At 46.5% G+C, this 26,560-nt stretch overlaps 1 non-coding gene and 4 pseudogenes across 1 annotated transcript; all 5 read right to left on the reverse strand.

Annotated features, from left to right (window-relative positions):
• Positions 1–9,399: 9,399 nt before the first annotated feature.
• LOC143931558 (5S ribosomal RNA) lies at positions 9,400–9,518 on the reverse strand (annotated as a pseudogene).
• A 108-nt stretch (positions 9,519–9,626) lies between these two features.
• Positions 9,627–9,745, reverse strand: LOC143931498 (5S ribosomal RNA; annotated as a pseudogene).
• A 108-nt stretch (positions 9,746–9,853) lies between these two features.
• LOC143932420 (5S ribosomal RNA) lies at positions 9,854–9,972 on the reverse strand. Its single transcript, XR_013262898.1, has one exon. It is a non-coding gene; the product is annotated as a 5S ribosomal RNA (ribosomal RNA).
• A 92-nt stretch (positions 9,973–10,064) lies between these two features.
• LOC143932127 (5S ribosomal RNA) lies at positions 10,065–10,183 on the reverse strand (annotated as a pseudogene).
• A 109-nt stretch (positions 10,184–10,292) lies between these two features.
• LOC143931908 (5S ribosomal RNA) lies at positions 10,293–10,410 on the reverse strand (annotated as a pseudogene).
• Positions 10,411–26,560: the final 16,150 nt, after the last annotated feature.

The following is a 26,560-nucleotide window of genomic DNA, read 5'->3' on the forward strand; positions in this document are numbered from 1 at the left end:
TAGTGCCGTGTGCACAGTGAGGGCATCGTGCAATACATATAAAATAGAATACAATTATATACAGAACCTACAAATTTCCATTACAGGAGGAGGGTGTCTAACAATATCTACCTCTCATGATATCCTCTAGAGACAGATACACCCAGCTTAGGTTTCTTTACCGAGCTTACTACTCCCCGTAACGTCTGGCCAGAATTTACCCTAACAGAAATTATATGTGCCCTAAATGCGGCTTGGCCTCTGGTACTTTCTTCCATATTACATGGTCCTGTGTGTACTTGCAGACCTTCTGGAGGGGGGTGGCATCGGAGATCAATTCTATAGGCCAGTTTGAAGTCCCCTGTGATCTGCTACCCCTTTTATTGGGAATTGTAGATACGCTCCCAGCATCGCAGGCTAAAAAACTATTTGTATTCTACTCAGCCTTCTATGCTAGGAAAGCTATCCTAATTAAATGGCAGGACCCTAGTCCCTCAATGGTTTCTCAGTGGAGGGCCCTGATTGATGCGGCCTTGCCACTCTATAAATTGACGTACCTGGGAAGAAACTATCCCAAAAATTTGATAAGATATGGGGCCCCTGGACCAAAGAGAGACCACTTCCTTAGTCACTAAGCTGAAGACGGTATAAGAATCTCTAAGTAGGAAGGTGGTGGTGGTAGGGAGTGCCGGGGAATCTGTTTGCCTTTTTCAGTTAGCTGGGGATGACCTGTGTTTGGTATAGACGATGGTACCCCCCCTGTGATGGTGTGTACTACACTGACCTTACTTTCTGAATGCAATTCTGGCTTGACAAGGATACTACCTGATTGTATGTTGTAATCTGATATGTTATCTATGCTGCTTAGCCCAGATTGGATTTTTCTCTCTATTTACTCTTCTTGGTCTACCGCTGTAAAATGTCATGACAATCACTGCTGAGATTGTACCACTGTTCTGACATGTACTGTACAAATTTAATAAAATCTTATGTTAAAAAAAAAAAACAGGCCCGACCCGGCTTAGCATCCGAGATCAAGCACATTCAGGGTGATGTGGCCGTAGGCAATCTTGCTGGCCACTCTCAACCCTCTTGAGAAACGCCAATATGGTCACCTCTGCAAACAAGCAGAAAAACAAAACAGGTTGTCAACGCCAACAACATGTGGGAAGGCGGGACTTAGGCCCGCCTCCATTTGTGGGAAGAGCCTCGCCGTTATAAGACGGCCTTGGTTCCGCCCTGCCCTGCCGGATGTTTCCGGAGGTTGTGGGCGTATCTCGGGTTAGGAGTCTGGGTTAAGATCGCACGTGTCATTTCCGGTGCGACCGAGGACGGCATTTCCGGTGCATCTTGTGGAGGTGTTCGGTGGTGGTAGGCTCCTATTCTCTCTGCCGTCGTGCAAGGTAGTCGCAGGTTGTCAGAGGGGGTCATTTCAGGTGCAATCTGATGGGGGGAGGGGGGGGATTGTCACAATGTGTGGTTCATTTTAATCATTTGTAGGGATGGGGGGTGGTCACAGCCAGCAGAAGTCGCTGCCTAATTTTTTCGTTTCGAGGGGGAGGGGGGTAGCAGTGGTGTCATTATAGCGGTGCATTCTATAGGGGTATCACTGGCCAACATAGGTACGTTCTTGCTGGAGGTTGTGGGCGTTTCCCAGGGATCATGTTGGGGGGGAAGGGTGGTCTGACAGAAGGCGCTGCCTGCTGTTTTGCCCGGGGGGGTTGGTGCATGGGGGGGTATGTCACTGATTCGCAAACAGCGGTGTTTCCATAGGGGCATCACTGTCTGGGATAGGACATTTTTGCTGGCGATATTGTAAGAAGTAGGGCGGTGTCATGGTCATGCACGGGTAACGGCTGGGGTGTTTTGCAGTCATTTCTTTCCAGTTGTCATTTCATTGTCATGTTTCATTTTATGTTCACAGGCTCTGGCTCCTCACTGCAGGGCACTGTGGAATGTTGGGGGTTTCTCTTTTCAGTTATACTGCAATGTCATTTTATGCTATGTTTTCCTTTCCTTTTCCCTCAGGAACTACTTTGGAGCTGTGTATGGTTGTGAGTGGCCAATACAAGTTATACTTTTGTCAAACCCATAGTAAGTGCCTGTGCAGTCAGTTCTGGGTTGGTATTGTCGCTGGGAAAGCTCGGTCGGTGTGGGGTCCAGGCAGGGCACACATGCAGGGTTTAGGGTGGTTTTTCTGGGAAAGGGGGGGTGCGTTTGGTCCAGATGGTCAGGGGATGTTTTGGGGGAGGGGGGAAAGGGAGCCTCTCATGTTGCTGCGATCATGGTGGTCGTTATAAGCTCATTTATCATCAGGGCCTCTCTTATTCCCTTCGGGGTATTTTCTTTTTTTTTTTACACGGGTGGGATCAGTTGTATGTTTCTCTGGTCAGGTCTTGGTTTCTGTTGATTCAGCGGCGAGTCGCATGGTTATTTGGCTTGTCTCATTTCTTTTGTCCTTAGTCAGTTCTACGTACTGTCAAGTGTCGGCACGGTTGCAGGACCTCAGGGGTGTTTTCTTCTTTAGATTTGCAGTCTTGGCTATTCAGGTAGGTTTGGGTTACTTAGGGGTTTGTTACCTCATGGTAAGGCCCAAGTGGGAGGTCACCAAGTTGGGTTTCGCAACACGGCTTCACCACTGAGGTACTTATTTTATTTGTATGTTTACAGGTTGGGAGAAGGTCGGTCTAGGTTGTCCAGGATTGCTTAGTGGCAAGTCGTTTATTCATTTCCCTCATTTCACGCTGTATCATTTCACCTTTCTTATTATCCTACCTGACACATTTTAAGGTTCATGGGGCCTGAGTGTACGTTTTTAATTGCCTGCGGAATCACAGGTGGCTCGGCTCTATCTATTTCATGTCAAACACTTTTCCAGTTTTCTCTCTTTATCCCAATTTACGCACAGGAAGGTTGGTATGTTGGCAGTGGCAGTTGGTGAAGTTTTAGGATGGGGGGGTGCAAGACCACGCCCCTCAGATTTGGCCACTTCCACTTCTCACAAGCCACACCCCTTATCGAATCAACATCATATACCAGGCTGCACATTATACACAGGGCTCTACTAAAACAGATGAATCATGCTTATCTTGTGTATAACCACATCAGGCACCTTTTCTGCAACCTGTAAATCACACATATTTGCATTCTGCAACCTGTAAATCGCACATAACTGAATTCTGCAACCTGTAAATTGCACATATCTGCATTCTGTAAATCGCATTCTGTAAATCGCACATATCTGCATTCTGTAAATCGCATTCTGTAAATCACACATATCTGCATTCTGTAAATAGCACATATCTACAACCTGTAGATTTACAACATGTAAATCGCACACATCTACAACATGAAAATCGCACATATCTACAACCTGTAAATAGCACATATCTACAACCTGTAAATCACACATATCTGCATTCTGCAACCTGTAAATTGCCCATATCTGCATTCTGCAACATGTAAATCGCACATATCTTCATTTTGTAAATCACACATCTGCATTCTGTAAATTGCACATATCTACAACATGCAAATCGCACATATCTGCATTCTGTAAATCACATTCTGTAAATCACACATCTGCATTCTGTAAATTGCACATATCTACAACATGCAAATCGCACATATCTATAACCTGTAAATTGCACATATCTACAACCTATAAATCGCACATATCTACAACCTGCAAATCACACATATCTACAACCTGTGAATGGCACATATCTGCATTCTGTAAATCACATTCTGTAAATGGCACATATCTACCACCTGTAAATTGCACATATCTACAACCTATAAATCGCACATATCTACACCCTGTAAATCGCACATATCTACAACCTGTAAATCGCACATATCTACAACATGTAAATCGCACATATCTACAACATGCAGATCGCACATATCTACAACCTGTAAATCGCACATATCTACAACATGTAAATCGCACATATCTACAACATGTAAATCGCACATATCTACAACCTGTAAATTGCACATATCTACAAACTGCAAATCGCACATATCTACAACCTGTAAATTGCACATATCTACAACCTATAAATCGCACATATCTACAACATGTAAATCGCACATATCTACATCCTATAAATTGCACATATCAACAACCTGTAAATCGCACATATCTACAACCTGCAAATCGCACATATCTACAACCTGCAAATCACACATATCTACAACCTGTAAATCACACATATCTACATCCTATAAATTGCACATATCAACAACCTGTAAATCGCACATATCTACAACCTGCAAATCGCACATATCTACAACCTGCAAATCACACATATCTACAACCTGTAAATCACACATATCTACAACATGTAAATTGCACATATCTACAACATGCAAATCGCACATATCTACAACCTGTAAATCTTGTTTGGGGGGGCAGGTATGGGGGTTAATGCTGCCGACCACCGATAATAACCCTTTTTTTAAAATCTTGTTTGGGGGGTATGCTGCGGTGGTCGGCAGCATACCCCCTAAACAAGATTTAAAAAAAAGGGTTATTATCGGTGGTCGGCAGCATTAACCCCCATCCCTGCCCCCCAAACAAGATTTAAAAAAGGGTTATTATCGGTGGTCGGCAGCATATACCCCCCCTTATTATTAATAACCCTTTTTTTAAAGCTTCTTTGGGGGGGGGGGGGTGTATGCTGCCGGTCACTGATAACACTATTTCTTTAAATCTTGTTTAGCAGGGGGTGGGGGGTTGGGGTATGCTGCCGAGTGCGACCACCATAAGATAGATCGATGTGGAGGGGGTACCGGCGGCTGGACGGAATAAACGATCAAGATTGTTTAAGCTGCCATGCGGCAGCCCCTTACCTGATCCTCTCAGGCGGGCAGAATAGAGAAGTGCCGTGCCAACGTCACTTCCTTGAGTGACGTCGGAAGCACCGCCCATCGCTCACTCAAGTGCAAGTCTATGCACTTGCTCGGCCAGTCGATCACGCCGGAAGCTGTGGCGTGATCGGCTGCGCCACAGAGCGTTTTTTTTGGGCAAATGAAGCACCTTGTCTGCAATCTTGTGATTGCATAGACGTGGTGCTTCTTATATTGCACTGCGCCCGGCGCCAGTGCACATAGGGGGGGAATTTGAAAAAAATATATTTTTTCTTAAAGGGACATGTTTAAAAAAAATATATATATATTTTTTTTTTACTACATGGGAGGGGGAGCGACGCCCGGGTGCCCCTATGGACGGGCCTCCACTGTATGTTTGTGTCGGGAGGATTGGGGGAGGTTGGGGGAGGGGGGTGGGGTCCTCATTTCAGGGTATCAGCACTCACTCTAGCCTCGGGTTAGGTTTGTCAGGTTGGTTTTCCTAACTCACTGTCGCTTATGTCAAATTAGATCATGTCTCAGGTGGCAGATATCGAGGATTCTGAGATCGTCCCTCCTTCCCAGGCGGGGGAGTCTGAACATGGCAGCACATCCTCCATGAGGTCTTGGACGGTCCCCAGGTTGATGGCTGAACTTCGTCGTAGAGGTGTCGCTTATCTGGCTTCGGCTTGTAAAACTGAACTTTTCAGACTTTTATTCCCCACTGCTTCGGGTGCTACCCCTGAACAAGTGGGTGCGTCACTCACATTGATTGACTCCTCCCTTAGTGTGTTGGCGACATCTTTTCAGGAGTTACGATCCTAGGAGGAGGTTTTGGAGTGTCCTCTGTGCCCGGCACCAGTGGCACCTGTGGGTCTTGACATAGCTGCAGTCTCGGGGTTACCTCTGGTCTTCCCATCGGCAGCAGGTAATAGTGCTCGTTCATTTTCGGTCACTCCAGCCCATTTTATCCCGGCCAGTATAAAAAAAGATATCTTGGAGGGTAAGGACGTTAACTTGGCCTCCCTCTTGATCGTGGCCCATGACATTGCGGACAACAAGTCATATGCTTGTGGCGACGTGTCGGTGGTAGCCAAGACCATGGACCATAGGCTCAGTCGCAAACTTTCCATTCCTGATTTCTTGTTAGCCTTTAGCATCTTCAGGGATGTGGTTTGCTCAGTCAGTCCTCAGAAAAGGGAGGAGCTTGACCTATATTTTTACGCGGTGGTGGAGTTGGGACAGAAGTATGGTGGGTCGGCATTTTATGATTATCATCAGTCCTTTTCAGCTAAAGCAGGGGCGGTGTTCGCTCAGCAACAGGTCACAACTGACTGGAGCAAGGTGGACACTGAACTTTTTTGTCGGCATTTTGCTGGGTTGAGGTCCCCGGTCTGCGCCACTTGCCAGTCCTCAGCACATACTACTTACTGGTGCCTTCTCATGGGTCCCCTGTCAGTGCGGGGCACTTCCAGGGGCCTCTCTGGTGTTTTACCTTCCCCAGGGCTTTCCACTTCTTTTGATAAACTGGGCCGCCCTATTCAGTTTTTGGGGAAATCGCAGGTCTGTAACAATTTCAATCAGGGTTCATGTAATTACAGCCAGTGTCGTCTCCTTCATGTCTGTGCCAGCTGCTTTAGGGCACATCCCAAATCATTGTGTTCACTCAAGCAGGGGAAATCTTCCTGACTAAGCCGGATCAACGTCTTGGTTTTACAGGCCTTTTTGGAGTTTCATCCGTCTCCCTCTTTACGGCAATTCTTGGTGGAGGGTTTCACGCACGGGTTTCACATGGGCTCATCACCTTACCGCAGGGCACCTTTGAATGCAAGAATTTATTGTCCGCAGGCACAGACATGGAAGCGGTGGATCGACTGCTTCAATTGGAGCTGGGGAAGGGGTTCGTCATAGGCCCCTTTTCCACACCTCCGTTTCACCAGTGGAGGGTCAACCCTTTGGGGTTGGTCAGGGGGAAATTCTCCAATAAATTAAGGTTAATTTATGACTTGTCTGCGCCTCATTGTTCAGTAGTGCCTAGCTTGAATTCCCTGGTTCCCTCGGAGGAATTTTCACTGAAGTGCGCATCAGTGGATTTAGCTATCCAACGCATCATCTGTGCAGGAAGGAATGCTTGGCTGTCTAAAGCATATATTTCTGATGCTTTTAAGCTCCTTCCTATTCAGCCAGCGCTTTGGCGGTGGCATGGGGTCAAATGGAGGGATTTGTATTATTTTGCCACCAAGCTTACCTTTGGGTCTAGAAGTAGTCCTTGGCTTTTTAATGTGTTTGCAGAGGCGCTCAATTGGATTCTCAAGCAGAAGGAGCGTTGTCAGGAGGTTATTCATTACCTGGATGACTACCTTCTGATTGAGAGTGAGGGTCAGGTACCTTCGGATCTTCAGAAGTTGGTAGCTGTTTTTTCCGCTCTCAATGTTCCATTGGCAGACAAAAAAATGGAGGGCCCGGCTACCACTCTGACCTTTCTGGGTATCGTTCTGGACTCCCAGGCCATGCAGGACCAGCCTGCCAGAGGATAAGTTGGTCAGGATCAGAGAGCGGATCCATGGGTTTCTAATTTCCCAGGCCGCTACTAGGAAGGATTTGCAGTCGTTACTGGGCATGTTGAACTTTGCCATGAGGATCATTCCTCAGGGCAGGTCCTTCATTTCCCAGTTGCTGGCTTTGCTACCAATGGCCCCGGACTCGGATTCTAGGGTCATTTTAGATTCTGCAGCTTTGTCCGGTTTGCACATGTGGGATGAGTTCCTCCATCACTGGAACGGGATTTCCATGTTTATCCCAGCAGTGTTGTTGTCTTCTTTGCAAGTAGTTACCGATACCGCCGCCTCTAAAGGTTATGCAGCCATTTTCGATACACATTGGCTGGCGGGGCATAGCCAGAAGAATGTGGCATGATTCCCAGGTTCTTTCAGACGTCGGCATTATTTGAGATTTACCCCATAGTGGCGGCAGCCCAGGTTTGGGGACATTTATGGACGGGCAATACTGTCACGTGTTTCACGGACAATCAGGCAATTTAGGAGGTCATCAATAAAGGCAGGTCTAGTTCCTTGCTCATCATGTCTTTTTTTATGCAGGCTTACTTGGTTGTCACTTAATTTTAGGTTTCACATACCCTGCAGGTTTATTAGTGGCGTGCAAAATTCTGCAGCGGATGCTCTGTCCCGGTTTGATTTTTCATCTTTTTTCCGGCAGGTTCCGGATGCAGACGTATCGGCGACCCCCTCCCCGCAGTTTTCACTTCTGAAGATGGATTAGGGTTGCACTTGACAGGCGCATTGGGGTTGATCGACACGTCTCTGTCCATCAACACCAGGCGGGCTTACCACACAGCTCGGAAAGCTTTTCAGACGTTTCGTACCCTGTTCCCCAGGTCAGATTGTTTGGACGTGCGGTACATTTTAGTGTTTGTAGCTTACTGTCATTCTTAGCTCGAGTTATCTCACGGCACAATCAGGGGTTACTCGGCGGGCGTGCCTTATTTTTTCTCTTTACAATATCCCGGTAGACCCTTGGTGTTTGCGGCTAATGCGGTCAAGGCAGTTCTGAGGGGTATTCAGAAGGGTAGCTCGCCGAGCCCCAGCAATAGGCTTCCTATCACGGGGACATTTTCCGGGCCTTGTCGGTCACGTTATCTAGATCTCCTTTCGGGGTTTTACCTAGTCTGGTGCAGATGGCGGCAATTTATTTGGCCTTCTATGGTTTTCTTAGGCCAGGGGAATTTGCTTGTACCGGGGCTGGGTCTAGCACGTTGTCCATTAATCAATTAGTTAGGTATCCTGATAATTTTTTATTACATTTAGAGGTTTGTAAGACGCAACAGATTGGGTCCGGCACAGATATCAGGTTTTTCAGAATCAATTCTAGTTGGTGCCCGGTCATGGTTTTTGATCTGTTGTTGCTCCAGTTGGCAGCACAACCCAGGGATGGTCCTCTTTTGCCCTTTAACGGGGCCCCGCTCACATCATCACTTTTCATCAAATACTGCCGCACACTTTTGGGGAGTTTGGGGCTCAACCCCAAGTCCTACTCGGGTCACTCCTTTAGGATCGGGGCAGCCTCTGCAGCTTCACCTCAGGGGGTCCCCGTGCATATCAATAAGAGATTGGGTAGGTGGAGGTCTTAATGCTATGCCAGGTATATCCCGGAGCCGGTAACAGAGATGTCCCAAGCGTTTCTTCATTCGACTGATTGATTGGTTCAGGTTGAATAAACTTTGTATTTTCATCTCCCTGTCTGTTGTACTTTTTGCCCCCTTTTAGGCATACTGACCACGGCACACCTTCAGGTCACTTTCTTTCAGTAGCTGTCATTCCCATTTCATCATTGTTATAAGAGGTCTCTGAGGACAAGTGGGGAGGCGGAACGTAGGCCCGCCGTCATTTGTGGGAGGAGCCTCACTGTTATAAGACGGCCTCGGTTCCTCCCTGCCCTGTAGGATGTTTCCGGAGGTGACCACGACACAACTTCAGGTCACTTTCTTTCAGTATCTGTTATTCCCATTTCATCATTGTTATAAGAGTCTCTGAGCACAAATAAAAAAAAAGCCTACGGCACCTGGCATTCCCAGGCAGTCTCCCATCCAGGTACTAACCAGGCCTGATCCTGCTTAGCATCCAAGATCAGACGAGATTGGGTGCATTCAGGGTGATGTGGCCACAGGCCATCTTGCTGGCCACTCTCAACCCTTTTGACAAACGCCAAGATGGTCACCTCAGCAAACAAGTAGAAAAATAAAAAAGGTCGTCGACGCCACCAACATATTAAAAAAAAGCCTACGGCACCTGGTATTCCCAGGCGGTGTCCCATCCAGGTACTAACCATGCCCAACCCTGCATAGCATCCGAGATCAGACGAGATCGGGCGCATTTAGGGTGATGTGGCCATAGGCAATCTTGCTGGCCACTCTCAACCCTCTTGACAAACGCCAAGATAGTCACCTCGGCAAATAAACAGAAAAACAAAACAGGTCGTCGACACCAACAACATATTAAAAAAAAGCCTACGGCACATGGTTTTCCCAGGTGGTCTCCCATCCAGGTACTAACCAGGCCTGACCCTGCTTAGCATCCGAGATCAGATGAGATCGGGTGCATTCAGGGTGATGTGGCCATAGGCGAACATGCCCTCTTGACAAACGCCAAGATGGTCATCTTAGCAAACAAGCAGAAAAATAAAACAGGTAGTCGATGTCAACAACATATTAAAAAAGACTACAGCACCTGGTATTCCCAGGCAGTCTCCTATCCAGGTACTAAGCATGCACAACCCTGCTTAGCATCCGAGATCAGACGAGATCAGACATATTTCGGGTGATGGGGCCGTAGGCGATCTTGCTGGCCATTCTCAACCCTCTTGACAAACGCCAATATGGTCACCTCGGCAAACAAGCAGAAAAATAAAACAGGTCGTCGACATCAATAAAATATAAAAAAAAAAGCCTACGGCACCTGGTATTCCCAGTCGATCTCCCATCCAGGTACTAACCAGCCTGGCCCTGCTTAGCATTCAAGATCAGACAAGATCGGGTGCATTCAGGGTGATGTGGCTGTAGGCAATCTTGCTGGCCACTCTCAACCCTCTTGACAAACGCCAAGATGGTCACCTCGGCAAACAAGCAGAAAAATAAAACAGGTCGTCGACGTCAACAACATATAAAAATAAAAATGCCGGGAGGGCGTGGCTTGCCTAGAGAGAGAGGATGGCTGCTTAAGCTTTTTGCTCCGTCTTACCTCAGCCTAAAAAAGATCGATCACAGAGGATTTTACCTGAAAAACACTGTCACATCATGGGGACCTCCTCACGCGGACCCTCTGCATCTAGATCCCGCTCACGAAGGGACCTGGGATCCCGTAATACCCAGACAATACTGGATCTCTTCAGGAACCAGGGGGCCGATATGGCAGCCTGTTCTCCCACCGCTAACCACATCCCATCTTCCCATCACCAACAACTAAATATCCATGACCTGAGGACTGTCGCGGCCGATATAAAGAGCACTCTGACCACGGCCATCTCGGACCTCCGCCACGAGATACAAGCAATCATAGGGAGAGTAAACTCCATGGAGCTAATGGTGGCGCAACAACAGCATGAATTGCAGATGGCTCAAGGCAAAGTCGACACACACACCTGGCAGCTCAGAGACCTCCAGCGCCATGTCGAAAATATCGACAATAGGGGACGAAGACACAATCTGAGGACACCTATAGCTATGGAGCGGATACATAGAGCCCTTAGGCCTAAGGGCAAAGATTCTGATCCCCCACGGGATGTCATCTGTTATGTTAACGACTATACCCTCAAAGAATAGGTTCTTAAAAAAACTAGGAGCGATCCGAACCTGACATTTGAAGGCCATTCGATCCAGATATATCAGGATCTTTCAGCGATCACGCTGAAATATCGAAGAGACTTGCGCCCATTACTTGACGTGCTGAGGCAGAGAGACATCCGCTATCGCTGGAAGTTTCTGTTCGCTCTGCAAGCCTCTTACCAGGGCCGCACTGCCATCTTAAAAGTGCCAGAAGATCTAGAAACCTTCTGCAAAACGCTGGACCTGCCACTGGTTGAAGTACCTAATTGGTATGCTGATTTTCGGGTCCACATTTCACCCAACACCCGCAGCACTGAAGATCTCATGGAAACTCAACTGTCCAGATCTCGCAGACATAGGTCGCCATTGTAAGGATTAAGGGGTGTCAAAACAAAATGGTTGACCTTATGTCTTACTAAATACATATATTTTTCTATCCTTCTCTGTAAAATAAGGATTCGTCATCTATTGTCACGTACTCATCAAGAAGAGGCCGCATCAGCCCTAAAAAGCAGTCTACGCCCAGAAGATTGTCTTATCAGCTGATAACACCCGGAGAATTGTCTTTTCTTTGAAAATGTTGTTTTTTTTACATTTGCTGATGTTTGCCCTTTTCTGTCTATAAAAGATGTAATAAAGAAGCCTCAGAGCCACAGTCAGTCAGAGACAGTCAGAGTTAACGACGGACTTCTGAGCAGAAATACTGAATAATACCTCTGTGTCTCTTTGCTCGGATAAGAACTCTAACTAACAATTGGGAAACGGTAACATAACCTGACAAATAGGTGACTTGTTGAGGTCACACCTAACATTTCTGGCGCCGCGAATAGGGACTCGCTGAAGACACTACAAGAGGCGAACGAACATAAGGACGGAACAAAGAGGCTGGGCACATCAAGAACCACAGACAAATCCTGCGCAGGTAAGAAAAGCTTTATTTTCTTATAAACTCTGTGCTTCTTAGATTTGTGCCCACCTGATCTGTCTGAATTGTTCTTCAGGTAAACACCAACCTCTGTAGTAAGCGGGTCTTGAACTTAATATTTTGGCTTATGTTACCGTTGTTTCTTGTCTGTCTACTTGTCATCTGTCTGTTGTGACTGAGATAAGCCCTGTTTGTATGGTGTGAATTGAAACATATATCATCCCAATGGGTAACGGAATGCGCCCTTAACTCGTAAGAGTACTTTGGGGGACCGACACTTAAGTTTGATATACGCTTTTTGATTCATGAGCCTAAAAACGGGTTGAAAGTATAAGTCCTGACTGCCTCGATAAAGCAGGAATAAGAAACGAATGCTGAGAGATTCCATGGTAATGGGAAGGAAATAAGGTCTCCACAAAGCCCGGAGACCTAGTCATATGTGTTTGGCCACCAAAAGGGAATGCTTGTATATGTTGTAGCCGTCAGTCTGGTCATAATATTTGTCAGTTGGCTAGCATATAAGGTAATTCGATTTCAGAAATCTCATATAGGAGAGGGTTTTTTTAGTATTTTGGCACCCTAGGAGGAGAAGGCAACGAGACACTTAGTAAGTGATCCAAACGCCACCTAGGCAGGACTGTCAAAATGGGCCAGACACATGGTAAACCCCAGGAGGAATCTCAGAAATGTTATGCTGTTAAAGACATAATTACAATGTTGTATGGGAAGGATAAGGCACAGGGCACAAATAGGATTCTCAAGAAATTGGGGATGGATGGAGAAAATGGATTAAGTGTAGAAGGTTGGGAAGAAATAAAGAAAGACAGACAGGGAGAGATATTGCAGAACAGATGGGTATCACAAATACAATGTTTAATTAAGGTTTCCAACAGGGCTGAAGAGGAGGGATGGGAGTATTGTCAGGAAAAGGGTGGATGGGATATGAAGGTCCGACACAAAAGTCTTCCTTCTGCTCCCGGCGATAGGGTAAATACGGGAGATACTCCACCTCCTTATAACACTACCACACCAGGTAATGAAAGACCAAAACTTTATCCTTCCTTAAGAGGAAGAGGATGGGTATGCCGAGTATGCGGTATCCAGAACCCAGACTGGGCACAGGAATGTGTACATTGCGGCGCTCAAAGACCAGAGCCCGTAGCTCCAGTCCATAGTCGGACTAGGGTAATACAAGTAAATAATCCAAATGCGGGTCAAGCAGGACAGCCACCTACAGTGACCCGACAAGTCGTTCTGAGGACATGGACACCTTGGTCGGCTGACACTCTTATGGCATTAATACAGAATGCTCCTGATCCCGTAGCAAAACCTGCCGCATTCTGTAGATTCGTGACACAATTACTAGACACACATGAAGCGACTTGGCAAGATGGGGAAGATATATGTAGACATAAAATGACACTAACGATGTTTAATCAATTTATGAATGAAATTGCTCCACATAGACCACAAGGGGATCCAGCGGCAGATCCGCCAGGAGTACACCCTCGTCATATAGACTCTAGACCCCTGTTTATTGCTCAGTTACGAGAATTTTGCCAAGGGAAACAGCAGGAAAGGGGTTCGACAGCGCCCATAAAACAGGCCCCAGGTCAGACTGTTACAGAATTTTACCTCAACATGGAAAGCATGATGGCTGACGAAGGTCTAGATTTAGCCTTACCCGTCACCATTAGGGCTTTCAATCGACAGTTTATGGAAGGACTAGTACCCCAAATAGGTGACAAACTGAAGGCATGTACTCCCGAATGGAGAGCCATACGGGACAGAGGAACATTGTTGCAGAAAGCACAAGGCATAGAGGCTGATTTAGCAGAAACTAAACCCAGAAGGACACCGGGAGTTAACACTGTTGCCCGGGTCAATGAAGGAGGGAATTCCTCCCGTAAACCTCTTACCTGTTATTACTGCAACAAGGTGGGACATATAAAAAGAGACTGTAGGAAAAGGATAAAAGACGAACAGGAAGGAAACACGGACAGAGACACGAGGGACTACAGACAGAGGCGTACCAATGATAGGGACGATCCGACCGCATGACTTGCCCCAGTCCTAGCTGAATCAGAGAACAAAATGCTCCACATGTTGATGAAGGTGGAAGGTAAACATATTCCTTGTTTGGTTGACACAGGAGCGTCACGCAGTCTGTTGTCTGATTCAGTAGTCCCTCCACACATGACGTCCCGTGACACCATACCCATAAGTGGTTATGACGGACTCCTGACTGATGCCCCACTGACTAAACCTTAAAAGGTAAAAATAGGGAGAATGGCTACCGCCTGACACTTGTGTATTGTTGCAATATGTAGATGACCTATTGTTATGTTGTCCAGATAACGATACTTGTTTAAAAGCCACTCTCTCATTGTTACAATTCCTGGCTGAAAAAGGGTGCAAGGTGAATAGAACTAAGTTACAGGTATGTCAGAAAAAGGTTGTCTTTTTGGGCCACTGTATATCCCAGGGTACTCGACACCTCACTGAAGACCGAGTCCAGGCCATAAGACAAATGAATATCCCACGCAACTTTAAGCAACTTCGTATGTTTCTGGGAATGGTATCATATTGTAGACAATGGATACCACATGCCAGTTCTCTGATGCAGCCATTATATGATTGCTTGAAAATAGTACCCTATGTACTCACAGAAGCAGGTCATGAATCTTTTAGCACCTTAAAAAGGTTACTAATTTCGGCACCTGCGATCGGGATCCCTGACTATACCAAAACATTTCATTTGTACATTGCTGAAAGCACGGGACACGCAACAGGGGTGTTGACACAACAACACATCAAACAAAGGCCGGTAGCATACTTCTCGGCGGCTCTCGATCCTGTCTCTAGAGGATCACCGTCCTGTGTACGAGCAGTTGCAGCAGTGTCAATTATCATTGACAAATCCTCAGAAATTGTCTTAGACAATCCTGTAGTGGTACATACCACACATGACATACACGCCATCTTGTCACAGGTCCAACCAAAATACATATCAATGGCAAGGCAGCTGCGTCTACAATGCACTTTGCTCCTACCCCCCAATGTTACCTTTCAGCGATGCACTTCTTTTAACTTAGCACAGCTTTTACCATTACAGACAGATTTGACAGGGGGGAGTAATGATGATAATGGTGTAGACACAGCACAAGATACTCAGGATTCTGACACACTTTCATTTCATGACATAACATCTGATGAACACGATTGTTTTCAACTTATGGAACAAGAAACCACGGGGTTCCCACATGTCACAGACATACCCATTACAAATGCAGAACACACACTGTACATAGATGGTAGTAGATTTGCCGATGACAAAGGTAAATATCACACAGGTTATGCTGTGGTAACGGACACACAGGTAATTGAGGCAAAGTCACTACCAGCACACATGTCGGCACAAGAAGCGGAACTAACCGCTCTAGAGAAAGCCCTAGAACACTTGGAGGGACAAGAAGGGAACATTTACACTGATTCCGCATACGCCTACGGTGTGGCACATGATTATGGCCACATATGGAAAGCTAGAGGTTACCTTACAGCAGCAGGCACACCTGTTAAACATGGTGAAGGAATCAAAAGAGTCCTGAACAATCTTCAAAAGGTTATAAGAGTAGCCATCATGAAGATAGCGGCACACACGAGCGCAAAAACAACTGAGGCAAAAGGAAACGCATTTGCAGATTTAACTGCAAAGAAGGCAGCTCTAGGGGAAGTAAGCCCTGAGACCTTAGCCACGGTACAGGTGAGTATGCCCGAAACCACATGGCAGCAGCTAATGGAACTACAGGAACAAGCAGGGGCTATTGAGAAGGACCGTTGGGTTAAGGAGGGAGCTGCACCAGGCCTTGACCATGTATGGAGAGAAGGAGACAAAATATGTCTACCCGCTTCTCTATACCCCGCAATGGCAGCGGCTGTCCACTTACCCACTCATGTCAGCTCCAATTCTATGTATAGGATTGTAAGCCAAGGATGGCTAGCCCCTGGATTCAGTAGTACTGCAAGGAACTACTGTGCTGCATGCCAAATCTGTCTGATTAATAACCCAGGACAGAGAGTGAAAACCCCACGTAAACATCAGGTCCGGGCCCAATATCCCTTTCAGAGACTGCAGATTGACTACATACAAATGCCTAAGAGCGGCCCCTTTGAATTTTGTCTCGTGTGCATCTGCCTATTTTCAGGCTGGCCCGAAAGTTATCCTGTGAAATCAGCTACGGCAAAAGCCACCGCCAAGAAACTGATTACTGAGCTGATACCTAGGTTTGGTCTTCCAGAAACAATAGAATCAGATAGGGGGACACATTTCACGGGAGAAATAATGCAAAATGTGATGGCAATGTTAGGGGTTCAACAAAGTTTTCATACTCCTTACCACCCACAGAGTTCAGGAATTATTAGAAAGAGTAAATGGTACAATCAAGCTGAAAATACAAAAGGCCATGCAGGAGTTGAACAAACCATGGCTTGAGTGCCTACCCTTAGCTTTGTTCTCTATTAGGTACACCCCAACAGGAAAAACAGGGTTATCCCCATATGAAATACTGTTTGGAAGTGCACCTAGATTAGGTTTATATTTTCCTCAAAGTATGCAATTACAATGTGATAGTTTAACTACGTATGTAATACAGTTGCAACAGCGTCTGACTAAAATCCACAAGAGTGTGTATTCTTCTCTTCCAGACCCTAATTCTGTCACAGGTACTCACGATCTACAACCAGGAGACTATGTGTATGTAAAGAAACATACCAGAAAGACACTGGAACCAAGGTTTGAAGGTCCTTTCCAGGTGCTATTGATTACAGCAACCTCAGTGAAATTGGAAGGGAAACCTACCTGGATCCACGCTTCTCATTGTAAAAAGGAGCCAGTTGGCAAATGACAACATGTATCTTTTTATTGTTTCAGTAATTCTGGCTAATAGTTTGGTTACCTCACAGAATAAAATACACAAGGATGAAGGATTTTCTAAAAAAATGTTATTACTGAAGTTTAAATATGCTTATGCCCAGAAGTCAGGATATGAGAAATGTTGGATTTGTAGCAAATTACACCCCAGCACAGCAAGTATACCACTTATGGCAGTTCCTATAAACTATACTGATCTTGCTAACAGTAGCATTAACATAATTAGAACAAATACCAGCGAGACAGTAATGTTTAAGTCAAATGGTCTCGCCTTTTTCCCTGATTGGTGTTTCAGCTTAGGGAACACAACGGGAGGAAATGGAGAATGCCAAGACAGCAAGTTTAATTTGTCCATTGTCGTATTAAATGGAAGCTTCTATCCCAGTAATTCCAGCACACACCAGACATTATCTGACTTCCTCACTAACATTGTGGATAATAATGTTAGGTGGTTAGTATCCAACTTATCCCTCTATGGATACACCTCTCGTTATAGAAATGATATCAGTTCAAGATCAGTAGCACTGGGAAACAATATATACATCTGTTGTGAGGATAAATGTTGTACTTGGATACATAACACCAGCATTGAGGTACCTGACTATTATGACATCATTGCACAACACCGTACGGAAGTAAAGAATTTACAAGAGAAGGCCCGAAATATTGGTCGCGACTGGGATCCGTTTGGTGGAACTTTTAGTTTCTCAGGGTTATTCTCTTGGGTTAAGAAGGCAGCAATGACGATTATAGTGGTGCTCTTATTCGTATTTTTCTTTTATGCATGCTTTAAGTTGTTTATGTGCTTTTGCAAGAAAGCCAAGGTAAATGATGCGGAAAAGATGGAACTTTTGTGAAGATAGGTAGATTTAGTTTCTTGACATCACCCATCTGTCAGAAAAGCCACTCTTCCTGAATTTTAGATGTTGGTACTGTCCAGGGGGATGGGTGTATACCCCTCTGACAACTCGCGGTCAGGGAGAGTACTCTGGATATAGGCTGACTAGAATTTGTTCAGGTGGACCCAGGGCAAGAGGGAGGGGTGATGTCAAAGGGGGAAATGTAAGGATTAAGGGGTGTCAAAACAAAATGGTTGACCTTATGTCTTACTAAATACATATATTTTTCTATCCTTCTCTGTAAAATAAGGATTCGTCATCTATTGTCACGTACTCATCAAGAAGAGGCCGCATCAGCCCTAAAAAGCAGTCTACGCCCAGAAGATTGTCTTATCAGCTGATAACACCCGGAGAATTGTCTTTTCTTTGAAAATGTTGTTTTTTTTACATTTGCTGATGTTTGCCCTTTTCTGTCTATAAAAGATGTAATAAAGAAGCCTCAGAGCCACAGTCAGTCAGAGACAGTCAGAGTTAACGACGGACTTCTGAGCAGAAATACTGAATAATACCTCTGTGTCTCTTTGCTCGGATAAGAACTCTAACTAACAATTGGGAAACGGTAACATAACCTGACAAATAGGTGACTTGTTGAGGTCACACCTAACACCATCCACCTTCAGACCACTTGGGGGACACCGACCCCGCCACCCACAGACGAGCCCGACTTCAGCCCCGCTACCTCGCAGAGCACGCAGGGACCGCTAGACCTGTCGCCTCACGAGAGCTCCGGGACACCCATGCGACGGTGGATTAGCCTACAAGTAGGACACCACTCGAATGGGCTCCATAGGCACTGCAGAGGATCCCCTTGTCCCTAAGGTTCACAGGTTACGTTTACTGAAGCTAGATATTACTGTTATCTGGGGACTGCTTACCTATGGCTTTCTTTCGGAACCAGGCTCTTTCACCTGACAGGCTTCTATATACATGTGCCCAGAGATCAAGCTCTTCTACGAGATAATACCGCCCAGCTAAATTCTGGACGGCTGTTTTTTCTTTTCTTTTTTGGTTATAGTTATGGTTCTAAAAGTTACTATGATGCATCTGTTATTTGTTTTTTGATTCACATGTTTCAACCGACTGACTTAAGGTGACATTGGCCCTTTCTCGGTACGCGCAAACGAACATCCCTCCACATCATTCACTCTAACATGCAGACACACAAACTATTTAAGGAAAAGGTCATCGGTTTCCACATGCTCTGGGATAAACATCCCACTCCCTTACAAGCCTCAAGCCGCGTACACACGGGCGGACTGTCTGTCCAACTTAGTCCGCTGAAACACATTTCAGCGGACAGTCCGCTCGTGTGTGGGCTTCAGCGGACTTTTTCAGCGGACAGTCTGGCGGACTAAGTCTTTCGGAATTTCCGTAATATTGTCCGTCCAACTTTGGTTTCAGCGGACAGTCCGCTCGTGGGTAGGCAAGTTGGACGGACTAAGTATGGCGCATGCTCAGAAAGGATTTACACGGCCGAAGGTTGCATTGCAGTGTATTGGACGTCATATTTCTAGTCCCGTCGTACGTGCTGTACACGTCATCGTGCAAGCTTTCAACGGACTGTCTGTTCATCGTGTGTGGTCAAGTCCGTTCATTCAAAAGTAGGACGGACTGTCCGTCGGATTGTCTGACGGACTTAGTTGGCCAGACAGTCCGCCCGTGTGTACGCGGCTTTAGAACACTCTTTATTTCCCATCCCTTACTGTTTCCTGATTCTAAGGCTATTAGAGCCACATCCTCGCCTATATACGGAAAAATTTTGTTTGGGCTGAGGGTGGGACGGACAGAATCGACATATTTGGTAGTTAACGAATATCTATCTTCTCAATAGACTGGTCATCTCCCACACAGTGGTCGTAACCACACTTTCATTAACACGATTACATAGTATACCACTGACTTTCATCGGTATAACCCACGCAGTATCTCCCTCCCTCCTATCAAGGGGTGAGAGACACCACCGATACACGAGACACTCCCCTTAACCCACCTCGTTCCCCCATCCCCATACCTGTGACTTTTTACTAGAACCCCCCTCCAATAGGCTCTTGAGAGCCTTTTAGCATTACCTCCAAAACCACAATTCTGCTCCTGAGTAAAACTCCCCTATTTGAGACCTATCCTACCTAAGTAAATCTAGCTACTTGTATCAGCCATGCCACTCGAGTAATAGTGCCACCAAGCTGGCCACCAGTCTAACTGCAAAAATGATATCACTGAATGTCAAAGGCTTGAATACCCCGGAAAAACGCTCCCAAACCCTCCTTGAGATGCAGAAACACAAAGCCAATATCGTATTCCTTCAAGAAACTCACTTCCGCTCTAATGCCATTCCTAAACTGTTTAGTCGCCATTTCCCTATAGTATACCATGCTATGAACCCATTAGCCAAAACAAAGGGTATGGCCATTCTGATGCACAAAAATTGTCCATTCCAGTACACCGACATGCAATCCGATAAAGAAGGCAGGTTCCTCTATCTAAAAGGCTTCTACACGGGCCGAACCATTACCCTTGCAAACATACAGGGCCGGATTAACATAGGGGCTTGTGGAGCTGCAGCTCCAGGCCCCTCCCTCAATATAGGCCCATGCCAGTGGCTTATCAATATCTGTGTGCCTTCTTGAAAGAAGAGGAGCCCTCTGTGAACTGCAAACATGGAGGAGATAAGTGTTATTCACTGCAGCCAAGGCTTGTCTCTGCAGATGTCTGACTCCTATCACAAGATCTGTTACACTTAGTGATGTCCAGTTCATGAACGAATCGTTCTTTTGAATCGATTCTTTTCAGTGAACTGGATGAATCGATTCATCTGAGTGAACTGATTCGTTTGAAACAGTTCACTATGCACTCAGTACACAGTAGAGCAGGCCTGGTAATATGATCCTAGAGTTAGAGACCTCGTCCCCTCCCTGCAACCAATCAGCTGACTCACAGCACAGTGACACTTAGGAACTGGATACAAACTTAAAACAAGAGTCAGGAGTACGCAGTACACCCAGTTAAATAATCATACAAGTTACCGAGTTAAAGAATCATACAAGTTACCAAGTTAAAGAATCATACAAGTTACCGAGTTAAAGAATCATACAAGTTACCTCGTTGAAGAATCATACAAATTACCTGAATGAAGAATCATATCAGTTTTTAGAACCCAGTACACTGAAAGAACCACAAGTCACCACCAGTAAAACAATACACTAAACCAATGAGGTAGCAGCAGTGATAAGGTGGTACGGACAGCCTAAGGCCCTTTCACACTCGTGCGACTTGTCCTGCGACTTGAGACTGCAAAGTCACATGACCCGTGATTTCCTACGAGTTCAGTTCATATCTGTGCGACTTCAAAGTAGTTTTTGTACTACTTTTGTCCGACTTTGATGCGACTTGTGGCAGAGACCTCAAGATTACACAGACATTGCTTCAAGTCATGGCAAAAATCATGGCAAAAGCACTTGACTTTCAAGTCACACAAGTGTAAAAATAGCCTTAACGATTGAATTTTACTACCAGGGGTACTTCGCCCATGGTAGTGGTAGTAAAATATGATCATCATTACTGCGTATGCGCTGTAAAGGCTATGGGCAAATCTGATGGCTATCAATGTTAACTGTGAAGTTGGCCCATCAGAATGCAGATCACATGCACAAAAACCCACTTTTCATTAAGGCTCCATTTCCACTTGTGCAACTTGTCCTGCGACTTTGTACTCTATGATTTCCAATGCGTATTATTCATATCTGTGCGACTTCAAAGTAGTCCCTGCACTACTTTGGTCCCACTTTGATGCAACTTGAGATCCATAGACCTCCGGAATACACAGGCATTGCTTTAAAGTCGCATCAAAATTGCGGAAGAATTGTGCAACTTTCAGGCTGCGTTAGCCTAAAAAGGCTGAAAGTTGCACGATTCTGCCGCGACTTGAAGCAATGCCTGTGTATTCTGGAGGTTTAGGGACCTCGAGTCACATTAAAATGGGACCAAAGTAGTGCAGGGACTATTTTGAAGTCGCTGTGACTTGAAGTCGCACAGATATGAATGGTACTCATTGGAAATCGGGTACTTCTTGTCATGCAACTTTGCAGTCCCAAGTCGCAGGACAAGTTGCACAAGTGGAAACAGAGCCTAAATGAAAAGCGGGGTTTGTGTGCATGTGAACTGCATTCTGGGGCAACTTCACAGTTAACATTGCTATCCATCAAATTTGCGGAAACCTAGGCTCAGGGCCAGTTCACACTGCTGCATCGTGCAAAATCGCATGCGATTTGCACTGCAGTGCAAATCACAGGCAATGTCCGTGCAATGCGAATTCAGCCATACAGATAGTATGGCTGAAATCGTATCACATTTGGACTAAACTCGCACAGGACCCTTTTTTTGGTCCGCACCAGAATCGTATCGCATGGCACCCATGCAATCCGATTCATGTCCAAACTGACACTTTTGCAGTGCGACATGAGAGCTGAAATGGGGGTGTCATTAACATTGTATGACACTCCCCAGCAGTTCGCATATGTCATTGTAAACTGTCGTGCGAGTCGGGTGCGATACAGGAACCCGTAGTGGAATCGCAGGGTTCCCGCATCGCATAAGTGTGAACCCAGCCTAACACAGCTGTTTGTGTATCACCAAAATTCATGACACTGAGCTAATGTGACAACAATAGGCTTGTGCTCTGCGCCAATCAACTAAATCAAAGTAAACGTCCCCAGGACCTGCCAACCTTCTGTGTGAATCACTCTTCTGATTTTAATCATTTAATGTGGTTGAATCAGAGCTTCGGTTCACTTGCTTGTCAGTAGACTCAGCAAGTGAACCGAAGAACCGAAGAATCGATTCATTGAATCAGTTCATTTCAGTGAGCAGTTCGAAATGAACCGATTCACTTTAAAGATCCGGACTTCCCATCACTAGTTACACTCACACAGATCCTCTGTGTTTGGGAGTTGTCTGGGGGAGGGGCGCTAATGTTGGCCTAACCAGCAGGAGCCCGGGAGGAAGGACATCTCCCATGCTGTTGACATAAGGTTAGTAAATTTGTTAGGGAGGTGTTGTGTAATTATTGTGCTAGGGGATACACTGCTGATTCCCCCCATGTCATGTGCTCTCTTGTACCCAGTTCCCACCATGTCATGTGCTGTGCAATGCAGTGCCCACTATGTAATGTGCAGTGCCCACCTTGTCATCTGCAGTGCCCACCATGTCATGTGCATTGCAGTGCCCCCATGTAATGTGCTGTGCCCAGTATGTAATTTGCTGTGCATTGCAGTGCTCACAATGTAATGTGCAGTGCCCACCATGCCATGTGCTGTACATTGCAGTGCCCTCCATGTAATGTGCTGTGCATTGCATTGCTCTTCATGTGATGTGCAGTGCCCACTATGTCGTGCTGTGCCTTGCAGTACCCACTATGTCATGCTGTGCCTTGCAGTGCCCACCATGTCATGTGCTGTTCCCACCATGTCATGTGATGTACCATGCAGTGCCTGCCATGTAATATGCAGTGCCCACCATGTCATGTGATGTGCCACCCAGTGCCCACCATGTCATGTGCAATGTCCACCATGTCATGTGCTGTGCCATTCAGTGCCCACCATGTCATATGCTGTGCCTTGCACTGCTCACTATATAATTTGCCGTGTCCACCATGTCATGTGCTGTGCCATGCAGTGATCCCACCATGTAATGTGCTGTTCCATGCAGTGCCCACCACATCATGTGCAGTTCCCACCTTGTCATGTGCTGTTCTGTGCCCACCCTACCATGTGTTGTACTCAGAATGTAGTGTGTTGTGCCCACTGTGTAATGTGCTGTGCTGTTCAGCAGTGCCCACCATGTAATATGCCATTCCTAACATGTAATGTGCAGTTGCATTGCCCACCATGAAATGTGCTATGCCATGCAGTGCCCACCATGTAATGTGTTGTGCCCACCATGTAATGTGATGTGCCGTGCAGTGCCCACCATGTAATGTGATGTGTCATGCAGTGCCCACCATGTTATGTACAGTGCCCACCATGTAAATTGCTGTGCAGTGCCCACTTGTAATGTGCAGTTCTCACTATGTAATGTGCTCAGCTGTGCCTGCCATGCCATGTGCTGTGCCCACCTTGTGCTGTGTTGTGACCACCATGCAATGTGCTGTGTTGTGCAGGGCTCACCATGTCATGTGGTGTCATGCAGTGCCCACCTTGTCATGTGCTGTGCAGTGCCCACTATGCCATGTGCAGTACCCAACATATAATATGCTGTGCCCACCATATAATGCGCTGTGTAGTGCTCACTTTTAATGTGCAGTGCCCACCATGTAATGTGCTTAGCTGTGCCCACCATGTCATGTGCTGTGCCCACCATATTAGGTCCTATGCCCACTTTGTGCATTTTCTGTGTTGTGCAGTACCAACCATGTCAAGTGCTGTGCCAACCATGTCATGTGCTGTGCCTACCTTGTAATGTGCTGTATTGGGCAGTGCCAACCATGTAATGTGCTGTGCCCACTATGTAATTTGCTGGGCTTTGCCCACCATTAAATGTGCTGTATCCACCATGTAATGTGTTGTGCCAACCATGTAATGTACTGTGCTATTCCCCCCCCCCCCCCCCGTGTAATGTACTATGCTGTGCTGCCCCCCCACAGACCCACCCCTCACTAGGGATGAGCTTCATGTTCGAGTCAAACATACGTTCGACTCGAACGTCGGCTGTTCGCCCGTTCGGCAAATTCCGAATGTTAGGGGTCGTTCGCGCCAAATTCGTGTGGCGCTCATGGCTCACAATGCACTGCGCCATCGCAGTGCATTGCTGGCTCATGATTGGCCAAGCATGCACTGTGACCCCGCATGCTTGGCCAATCACAGCGCCGGCAGTGAGGAGAGCCATGTTGGCCACAGGCAGGATGCCTGTGGCCAATCATAGCTCAGGTTGTGTATAGTACATGCCCCACACTATATAAGGCTGCCAGCGCGGCGGCCTTGTGTAGTGTGTTGGCGTCTGTAGGAGTTAGTGGGTGTTCTGTGTACCTTCAACACAGTATACACCGATCGTTATCGGCCGATTTTGCGTTCTTGCTCTTCTGTAGTGGTTGTTGTCTGCGTGCCCTGACCGCAGTATACACCATTATATCCACCTATATAGCTAGCTATATTTCTCTTTTTTAATAGAGCTTGCAGTCAGTTGTAGGAGATTGTACTCAGCACAGGGATTTTGGGAACCCCTCATAATGGGATCAGTGGGTTTACAGACCAGGGAACTTGGGACAGTTTTGGTGGGAACCCATCATAATAGACAGAGTGGGTATACAGACCTGAGAACTCGACACAGGTATTGTTGGAATGCTTCATAATGGGCCCAGCAGGTTTTCAGTCCTGGGAATCTCAGCACAGGGCTCATGGGAACCCCTCCTAATGGGATCAGTGGGTTTACAGACCAGGGAATTTGGGAAAGGTTTCGTGAGAAACCATCATAATGGGCAGAGTGAGTGTACAGACCAGGGAACTTGGGTCAGGTTTGGTGGGAACACCTCCTAATGGGTAGAGTGGGTGTACAGACCTGGGAACTGAGCAAAGGGATTGTTGTAATGCCTCATAATGGACCCAGCAGGTTTGCAGACCTGGGAATCTCAGCACAGGGCTCATGGAAACCCCCTCATAATGGGCAGAGGTGGTGTACAGACCCATGAACTCGGCACAGGGATTTTGGGAACCCCTCGTAATGCGATCAGTGGGTGTATAGACCAGGGAACTTGGGACAGGTTTGGTAGGAAGCCCTCATAATGGAAAGAGTGGGTGTACAGACCTGGGAACTCAGCACAGGGATTGTTGGAATGCCTCATAATGGGCCCAGCAGGTGTACAGATCTGGGACCTCAGCACATGGTTGATGGGAACGCCTCATAATGGGATGAGTTTACAGACCCGGGAACTCAGCACATGTTTGGGGGGAACCCCTCATAATGGGCCCAGCAGGTGTACAGACCTGGGAATCTCAACACAGGGCTCATGGAAACCCCCTCATAATGGGCAAAGGTGGTATACAGAGGCGTGAACTCTGCACAGGGATTTTGGGAACCCCTCATAATGAGATCAGTGGGTGTACAGATCAGGGATCTTGGGTCAGGTTTGGTGAGAACCCATCATAATGGGCAGAGTGGGTGTACAGACCTGGGAACTCAGCACAGGGATTGTTTGAATGCCTCATAATGGGCCCAGCAAATTTACAGACCTGGAAATCTCAGCACAGGGCTCATGGTAACCCCTCCTAATGGGCAGAGGTGGTGTACATACCTGTAATCTAGGCACAGGGATTTTGGGAACCCCTCATAATGGGATCACTGTGTGTATAGACCTGGGAACTTGGGTCAGGTTTGGTGGGAACCCATCATAATGGGCAGAGTGGGTGTACAGACCTGGGAACTCAGCACAGGGATTGTTTGAATGCCTCATAATGGGCCCAGCAGGTGTATAGACCTGGGAATCTCAGCACAGGGCTCATGGGAACTCCCTCATAATGGGCAGAGGTGGTGTACAGACCCGTGAACTCGGCAAAGGGATTTTTGGAACCCCTCATATTGGGATCAGTGGGTTTACAGACCAGGGAACTTGGGACAGTTTTGGTGGGAACCCCTCATAATGGACAGAG

Source organism: Lithobates pipiens, unplaced genomic scaffold (assembly GCF_037356315.1).
Source record: "Lithobates pipiens isolate NorthernLeopardFrog02 unplaced genomic scaffold, aLitPip1_a1.2 Scaffold_25, whole genome shotgun sequence".
Taxonomy (NCBI): Eukaryota; Metazoa; Chordata; class Amphibia; order Anura; family Ranidae; genus Lithobates; species Lithobates pipiens.